Genomic DNA, 8,731 nt, shown 5'->3' with positions numbered 1-8,731 from the left:
TTTATGAGCTTCTGCCTGGACTGAGGAGGTTTTTCCTATTGCTGAACAGTTCTATTTGGTCTCCAGCGATGTGCTCCACCGGAGCCACAAGCAGAACATTTTCCCTGTGGTTGACAAGCCACAGTATTCATTCGCAGTGTCGTTTTCTTCTTAAACATACAGACCAGGCTGCATGGGTGGCACAGCTCCACCTCCGGCATTACGGCAACGTGTCCTCATTGGCAGGAGAAGACCATAAACCCCCTCACCGCCTGCAGTGTCTGCCTGGGCTGGTGCAGTGCCATCCCCAGGGAATTAACCTGGGTCTCCTGACATGTGCAAACACGGCAGGTGTTTCAGTTCGACCTCCCCAGCTTTCTTGGGGAGCTGCTGACTTTGCACAGAGGGAATCTCGCTGGGAGCGTTTCCTGCATGCGCACCCCCGCCTGCCCTGCTCCCCTTCCTGCCCAGCTCCTGCCTGCTGGAGGGGCAGCGAGGACACGCGTGTGCCTCGCTGCGTGGTTTGGGGACAGTTCCTGCAACGGGCACCGCTCTTGCAGTGTTACCGCACCAGTGCCCTCCCCGATAAAAGCACAGGTAAATGTTGTGCCCCCCGGAGACCCCCAAGGAATGGGCATGGGGACCTACCTGACGGGCTCCTGTATGGCCTGCAGCCACGACCAGCAGCGGGAGAAGAGGTGGAACATGCTCAGCAGCCCCGCGTGGAGGGATGGCCTCTCTTCGGCACCTACAAAGCGAGCAGCCCAGCGTGTCTCTGGGCTTCGTCCTCCTGCCCGTGCCTGCTCCCCATGGCTGGGAGCATCTCACCCCAGGGTGCCCCGTCCCACGGCCCAGCACTACTGACTCCAGCCTGGTGCACGCAAGCCAAGCCGGGGGTCAAAAGCCAGCCACTGGGCAATACCCCAGGGCATGGACCCCCCCGGGCGGACCCTGCCCTGGCAGCCCCTTCTTGCATTGCAGGAGCGCCAGTCAGGCTCTCACCCGCTCGTCCCTGCCGCGCGGCCCCTGCTCACATCCCCTTTGCGCAGCAGCTGCTTAAGTCTAATCTGGATTTAAATTACTTACTCCTCACAGCCTCCTTAATCCTGGTGGGTCGGCCCGGGCCGGTGGCTGCTGGGACATGGAGTGCCAAGGGGCTGCCCACCGTGCCAGGTGGCACGGCACAGCACAGCACGGCACTGCATTACCCACCTGGCTACGCCCATGCGGCTCTGGGCAGCCTTGTGCCTCCACCACTGGCTTGAATGGCTTGTGGTGGGGACATCACCTGACAGCTCATGTGGGGCTTCCAGCTGAATTAGCGTCTCCTCTAACAAATGGCATCCCTGGCTCCTTGCTGCCTAATGCAGCCCCTGCAAGGAGCAGCCCCTGCAAGGAGCAGCCCCTGCACAGTGTGCACGGCTCTGCTGCCTGCCCAGGGGTCCCCCTGCGCCGGGCTGGGGGACATCACCGCTCACTGCTGGTATTTTGTGCCCTAATGAGGCACCCCCTGAGCAGCAGCAGGTCCTGTGCCACACGGAATAGAAATACCAACCAGCCCAAGCAGGCGCCTGGCCGGGAGCAGGGAGGTGGTTGGGACCCTTGGACAGCAGGGCAGGGAGCGCAGCCAAAAATGCCCCAACTCCTTGATCTGAACCCTGAAGCTCTTATCTTGATCCTCAGGTTTCCTGCTTCTTCCCCCAGCCGGGGCAGGGCTGCTGGCATGCTGCCGCTGTTGTGTGCGGAGGAGAGGCCGCACGGGGATGTCTGAGCCACAGGAGCTTTGGGTGGGGGGAGTGGAGTCCAGAGGGACAAGGACACGAGACCCACCAAAAGCCACACTGGGGAGCAAACAGAGATCCTGCTGGCTCACATCAGTCCACGCTAAACCACCCAGAGCCAGCAGCACTACATCGACCAGCTGAGCCCCAGCCATGAGCCAAGGATGCTGAGGTGCTGCCAGGCATCCCACATCTCCGGGATGGCCCTGGGGGTGCAATCCCAGGCTGGGCACAGCCCCTTGCTCCAGCCCCACATGCTGCCGGGAAGCTCAGCGCCCACCCCTAGTCAAGGGAGCTGTGCCAGAGCTGCACCGCAGGCAGGGACCCACGTGTGGTTAATGATTGATGGAGGAAGTTTCCGTACCGATATCACGGCTACATGCAACAATATTTGGGGTGACTGTTCACCCCCACACCTCTGATGGCAGGGCAGTGGCTGCACCCCAGCTGCCTTAGCCTGGCCCAGGGACAGAGCCCTGTCCCAAGCCTGATGGCCTTTCCCGGTTGCTCTCACGCCCATGCTGGTAGCCTGCCGGGACCAGCACCAGTGCCAGGTTTCCAGGCAGCACAGGGCTGGGAAGCCTTTTGCAGAATTAGCCGTACCAGGGCTGAAATGACTTGCTGGAAGCGTCAGCGCTTGTCTCTGTGCTTCGGGGTAGCACTGCCAGGGGACAGCCGGGCAGGGGACAGGAAAAGGCATAACCACAGGTGCTATAAATAGGGAAGTGCCATGTGGCAGGCAGCCCTGGAGGCAGTGGCACGGCCTCTCCGAGGGGCAGCGAGAGCCGGTCTCCCTCCAGCACTGATGGATTTCCAGAGGTCTCTGAGCACTTGGGGTCCTCTGCCGCTTTTAACACAAGTGACCAAAATCCCTGGCCAAACTGGCACCGGGGACCAGGAAACCCCCTGGGATCCTGAGGCAGCTCCAGGTCACCCTTCCCGATGCACACAGACAGGGCTCAACAGCCAGGAAAACCTCAAAACCCACCCCAAATCTGGTGAAACCCACACTCGACTCCAGAGAGGTGGCGCGAGGGCCAGGCCCAGACTGATGGGCATTTTGCTGGGCCTGGGCTCAGGTTACAGCACGGGCAGCTGGCCCTTCGCCCGCTCAGCCGGCCGGTCAGGGTGCAGCCGGAGCCCCTCTGCCAGCGCCGTGGGGACCCCCCCGGGCAGTGCCGGCGGGGACCCGCAGCAGCCGTCCAGGTTTCCTTGGTGACTGTTGCCAGGTGAGAAACTCTAAGGCAGAATTTATTATCTTGGCGGATAACTGGAGATGTTCCTCGCTGGAGCTGTTACCGGACTGTGCCCCAGCACTGTGCCGGGCTGGACTCTCTAGTGCCACCGGTGCCAGTGGGAGCCCCCGAGGGAGGGCTGTGCCCAGGGCGCCGGGGCTGCTCGGCCTCTGGCATCGCTTCCCGGAAGGCGGCACGTGTTTTGGGGCTATTTCTGCCCGCTGGAGTGTCGCACGCGAGGGAAGGAGGCGAAACCACAGGGACCGTGGAGAAGTGCAGATGGACATGGGCTGGCGGGCTGCCCTGCCTTGGCTTCCCTAGACCCCGTGAGTACGTGCCCGAGCCGACATCGGGCACACCGGGACCCCCTGCCCGGGACCCCTGGGGTGAGGAGCAGAGTGGAGGGGACGGCAGTGGCAGGGCTGGGGGAGCTTGCACGGGGGAAATAACAGCTTGTAAGGGAAAGCAGTGGGTGGCGCAGAGCTATAGGGCCTGCCTATAGCATTTACCGAGAGCCTTGAGCCGGGGTGGCACCAAAACCGAGGTGATGGCAAGGACCAAAAAGTCCCGGCGGAAATATTTACAAGCAAGCTGTCCTGCTTTGCTTGGGACCTCATCATCCCTGCCCAAAAAAGCATCCGTGGCGGGGCGAGGACATGCACAGGCTTTGGGGAGGGACTCATCTTTCTATTTAATGCATCGGACGATAGCAACAGCATGGTAGATATGCAAATAGCCGCATCGTCCCTTTAAATCCCAGCACGGCTCTGGTGGCTAACGATAACCCTGGATCATATGAGCTCCTAAATCCCAAAAGCTAATTACAGGCAAACACCCTGCGGTCAGGCTGGAAATGCAAGATAATTACAGCCTGTGCCGTGGAGCTCTGTTGGTGATGAATTGGGACACCGGGAATGTTTGCTGGCCAGCTGGTGCAGTGGCAGGGAGCGTGGACGGTTTGCACCGTGGCCTCCGTGCCGGCACTTTGTGCACTTTGTGCTGGCACAGAGGCTGCGGAGCAAACCGTCCGCGCTCCCCGCCACCAGGCCAGCAACCATTTTGCAAGCTATTTTGGGCAAGGGAGGTTGTTTTTCTGGAGCAGTCTTTGCTCCCCCAACGCCGGTACCACCACCCTGTGGCGGAGGCAGAAGAAGGGAAGGAAGCGTGCAGGGAGCTGGTTGCTTTTTACCCAGTTTCTGGCCAGGTGCTTCCCAGGCAGAGCACACACAAATCCATGGGAGAGTCTTGGATTTCAGCGGAAGGTCCTGTGCTGGGGTTTGCTCTGCTCCCTGCTGCATGGGGAAACTGCCAGCTCGCTCCTGCGCCATACATGCAGCTTGGTGATGCCCCTGCGATGGCTACAAGCCCTCCCCGAGCTCCTACGGTGGTTTTGCTGAGAGCATTACAGTGCTCCTGCTGCTTTCCTGCAGCAAAGCGTGGGGGAAAGGAGAATGTAAACTATCCCTCCTGCCTGCCAGGATGCCTGGGCACGCGCAGTCGCAGCCTGGCTGGGTTAGCATGCCGCCAGGGCTGTATACTCTTACAGCAGGTGGGACCGGGGGAATCAGTTAATTAAAAGTAATTTTAACCCTTCCTGCCTGGTTTAGTGTTACAGCATCACCTGCTGCCTGAGCTGCGACTGTAGCCAAAGAGGCATGACTTCAAAATATATAATTATCGCAAAGACCTATAAATACACCCAAAGAAGGTAACTCCGTTTTCTTGTTAAAGAATTAAAGCCGTGAGGCAGCAGTGGCATGGCCTGGGCCGGAGGAGCACCCCGGCTCTGGCAGCACCGAGCCCGGTGGTGGGCTCAGCACAGCCTCCAGCCTGCAGTGGGAGGGATGAGGTCCTCGGGGCAGACCCAAGTTTTTGTCCCAGCAGGATAAGGGCATGAAGCTGGACGAGGAAATGGAGCGGCAAAAGCAGTCGCATGATGAAGCAAATGGAAAAAAATATTTCCCCAACCAGAAACTATTCCGCAGGCTGCTGGGGCAGGAAAAAAATACAGCTGAGTTATTGAGAAAGCAATGCAAAATCCAAACAGTTTAGGCTGTGAAAACCAGCCATTTGCAAAGCTATTTCCAAACTAAGTAAAAAGTTCCCAGCTCACAGATTCCTGGGACCCACCCAGCTGTCAGCCCTGCTGGTCGGGGCAGCGTGGCTCCGTGTCCCCTGCTCACTGCATGTCGAGCTGGGGAACACTGTGATTTCCACTTCATCCAGCACACGGGGTCTTTTGGGGATCAACACATCCCCACCATCGCTCCGTGCGGCACCAGCTGAATATTTAATCCTCAGCACAAAGTGGGAAAGTTTCAGATCCAAAAGGGCGGCGGGAGGGGAGCACGGCTGTCCCCGCACCCTGAGCAGCTGCCTCCACCTCTGTGTGCAGGGCTATATTTGGGAAGCCGGCAGCTTGCGCTTGGCATGTCCCAGCGAGCGCTCCGGGAGCGATGTCTGCTCCAGGTCCTAGTGCAGTAGCAGTGCCCCGGGGAGAGGAGAGGAGAGCTTGTGGGAGCGTGCAGGCAGCTCTCCCCACCTGGGCTCTTTAAGGGCTTTGGCAAGGAGCTCCCTGCCATTTCCAAATGGCTTTTCCCTTCTCCTTTTACAGGAGCCGAGCCGCCAGGCAGGCGTGTGTAAAGCAGACATGGCTATTTTCAGAGTGAGAGCCAGTGAGGGAGCCTGCTCCCACCCCACGTACAGCCCGGGCTCTCACACACAAATGCCCTCACGCGTCTGCAGGCATGCAGGGGGCTGGAAAAACTGCACAGCAAATCCCCCGTATCCCACGGCGGGCAGCCACCGCCGCAATGGCCTTGTGTTCAAAGTGCATTGTGTGAACACTGGGATTAAAAAAACAATGAAGGCTGGGATTAAGAAAATAATGAAGCTGGGATGGTCTCCGGGACAGGGCAGACATTTGTGGGAACAGGAGAACCGACATCTGCACGTGGTGGCAGGACTCGGGCCGGTGCCTGGGGCATCCCTGGGTGGGGGGAGACCCCTGAGTGCTGGTGCCTGCAGCAAGGCACGGGGCAGGGACTCGGGCAGCACCGTGCCACCCTTGTGAAGGGAAAACAGCGTTTTCTCCTTCCCTCTGCCTTTCTCTCCTATTCCAGCTCCTGACAGTGAGGTCTGCAAAACACATGAGCTTCTAGGTGCTGCTGTAACATAAATAACCTGCCACCCCATTTAAACCCCCTCACTTTCCTAAGTGGTCCTGGAGATGCCAGCACAGTCCCCCTCTGTTTGGCACCTTGGGTTATATCCTCATGGGCACTTCCATGGCAGTTTCGCATCGTATTGGAGGTCACTTCATCCCACCCAGCCCAGGTGGGATGTTCTGCTCCTGGGAGGGCTCAGAGCGAGGGCCGGCCAGCAGCTGCCCACTCTGCTGGCCCAGGCTCTGGCTACTGCACATGGGAACCTGGGTGGGATGTCCCCAGCGCCCGGGCAGTCCCTCCCGGCTTACCGCAGCTCTGGGTCAGACGGTGGCTCTGTGATGGCACTGTCACAGGGTTTCTGTGTGGCCCAAGCCATGCTGGGTTTGCAGACAGAGGCGCAGGCGTTGAGCCGGCAGGCACAGGGAGTGGCGGAGGCAGCGGGGGCAGGATTGCTTGCTGATGCTATCTGTGATACAGATCGCTTTTATGGTCTGCTGTTTACAGCGCTGGGCTGTGGACAGGTAGGGTTAGGCTTGAGGGGTGACTCACAGCGTGAACCAGAAAACAGCCCGCTGCCTTTCCATGCTTGGGTCAGAAAATGGGATAATAACTGGTGTAGGAAGCACTGTGAGGCTTCTACCGTCCATTCTCCTGACGGCTGCAGGGGCTCCTGGATGCAGGACTAGAATTCTTGACTGCTTAAACAATCGCTCTTAAGTATTTCATCATGAAGCAGGGGAAGATGAAATTAAAAATATGAGTCGGTGCCCAGGCATTGCTCAGCTGAGGGCTTGGTGACCTGCCAGACTCCTGGGGGATGCTTTTAATTTGGATAAATGGAAGTTGCATAAATGGTATAAATTGCACGTTGCTCTTGCTGCTAATACAGAGGTGTGGGCGCAGTTGGCAGCGCTGCACCATGCGCCGTCGCCGGCTGAGTGCCCAGCCAGGCTGCGTGCCGGGGCCAGCGCAACCATTGCCTGTGCACAGCTCCCACCCCGTATGTCCGCAGGAGCCACCAGGCTGGTAGGCAGGCTCCTTCGCTTGGACGCCGTTCCCTTTGCCCTCTGCCCTGCTGGGGTTTTTTTTGGAGAGGCTGTTTTCCAAAAGCAGCTTGAAAATATGTAACTATCATACCACAGCTGAGCTGTCACACGTAGGTCTCCCGTCCCTGCCGGTCAGGCCAGTCCCTATGAGCTCATGGTGTTTGTGGTTTCCCAAAGCAGCTGTTCAGTGTTGGAAGGAAAAGTGCTGAGCAGCTGCAGAGACCAGGATTGCTTCTGTGCGGGAGCTGCCGTCGGGGGAGACGCGGCGTCCAAGGTCTCAGGCGGTTTTGTTCCCAGCTCTGCCGCTGATAAGCCCGATAGACCTGGTAATGCTTCCAGCCCGGTAAAATGGGGGAAAGTGAAGTCTGGGGGGGGGTTTCATGCTTTTGGCTTGTGTGGGGCCAGGCAAGCGATGGACACGGCGTCCCTGCCTGTTAGTGTGGGCACCTCCTTGCGAGCTGGCCTGGCTGCCAAGGGATGAACACTGAGTGCCTTTGAAAAGTTACCTAAGACTTCCTGGTCTGCCTTAACCAGGGAAAACTGTCTGACCTCAAACACTCCTTGCCTTGTCCCATCTCTCCCAGCCAGCCGGTGTGTGCCCAGGCTGGACTGAGTAATCTGGCAGGCAGCACGCGCTCAGGCGAGACAGCTGGTGTGCAGAGCCATGCCGGCAGCTGCCTGCGCTCGCACTGCTGCTTGTGAGGGAAAGGCAGGCAGGGCTGGTGCTGGGGGCCACCGTGCGTGCCGGGCAGAGCAGGGACCCCCATGGCCATCGATGCGGGGAGCAGCCCAGCCAGCCTTGTGTTCCCACCCCTGCGCTGGTGACCGAGGTGTGGAGCTGAGCTGGCCTCCCCAGGCCTGGACCACAGGTGGGACAGACAGGAGAGGATGTGGGGCTGAGCAGCGGGCTCAGTGATGTGAGGTCTGGCTCCTTCAGCGAGTCCATATATCCCAACACCTTGAAGGTGGATCCTTGACGGCCATGGGAAAAGAACCCAGGTGCAGGAGCATCCAGGAGACAGGAGCCACATCTCCCCCATAACATCCTACCCAAATCTTGAGGCCAGCCCTGCACACACACACCAGCTGCCTGCTGGACCCGAAGGGGTGCCCCTGCCGCAGCTCAGCTTGCGAGATACCAGAACGCTCCCTGCCTTGGCAATACCCTTCCTTGCACACGCTGCCCCACAAAGCACAGGGCCATGGGCTAGTGGGTGCCCTGGCCCAGGCCCATGCACCCTTCCCTGGGGCTGGAGCTCAGGGTCAGCCCCTGGAGCTGGGGCGGTAGTGGGTGCAGGCAGCGTCCTGGCAGATGGCTGTTAAAAGCCACAGGCCTGGCTGTGGGCAGGGCCAGCACTCACACTGGCATCCCCTCCTGCCCCATGGCGGGACCCCACTGTCCCTGGGGCTGCCTGACACCTCTCCCCTGGGAGGACCCCCCATGTTGCTGCACCTTGGGGTGCTTGTAGCTGCCAGGGCCCAACTGGGCCAGGACTTGGCGGAAGGGTCCTAGGGAGGACCCC

At 59.6% G+C, this 8,731-nt stretch overlaps 1 long non-coding RNA gene across 1 annotated transcript; it reads left to right on the top strand.

The window, feature by feature from the left end:
• The first annotated feature begins 2,937 nt into the window (after positions 1–2,937).
• LOC103917335 lies at positions 2,938–6,189 on the top strand. The gene is made up of 3 exons (XR_663621.1): positions 2,938–3,321; positions 4,603–4,703; positions 5,610–6,189. It is a non-coding gene; the product is annotated as an uncharacterized LOC103917335 (long non-coding RNA).
• The last annotated feature ends 2,542 nt before the right edge of the window (positions 6,190–8,731 follow it).

Source organism: Pygoscelis adeliae, unplaced genomic scaffold (assembly GCF_000699105.1).
Source record: "Pygoscelis adeliae isolate BGI_AS28 unplaced genomic scaffold, ASM69910v1 Scaffold285, whole genome shotgun sequence".
NCBI classification, from domain to species: domain Eukaryota; kingdom Metazoa; phylum Chordata; class Aves; order Sphenisciformes; family Spheniscidae; genus Pygoscelis; species Pygoscelis adeliae.
This window is presented reverse-complemented; position numbering and strand designations above follow the sequence as displayed.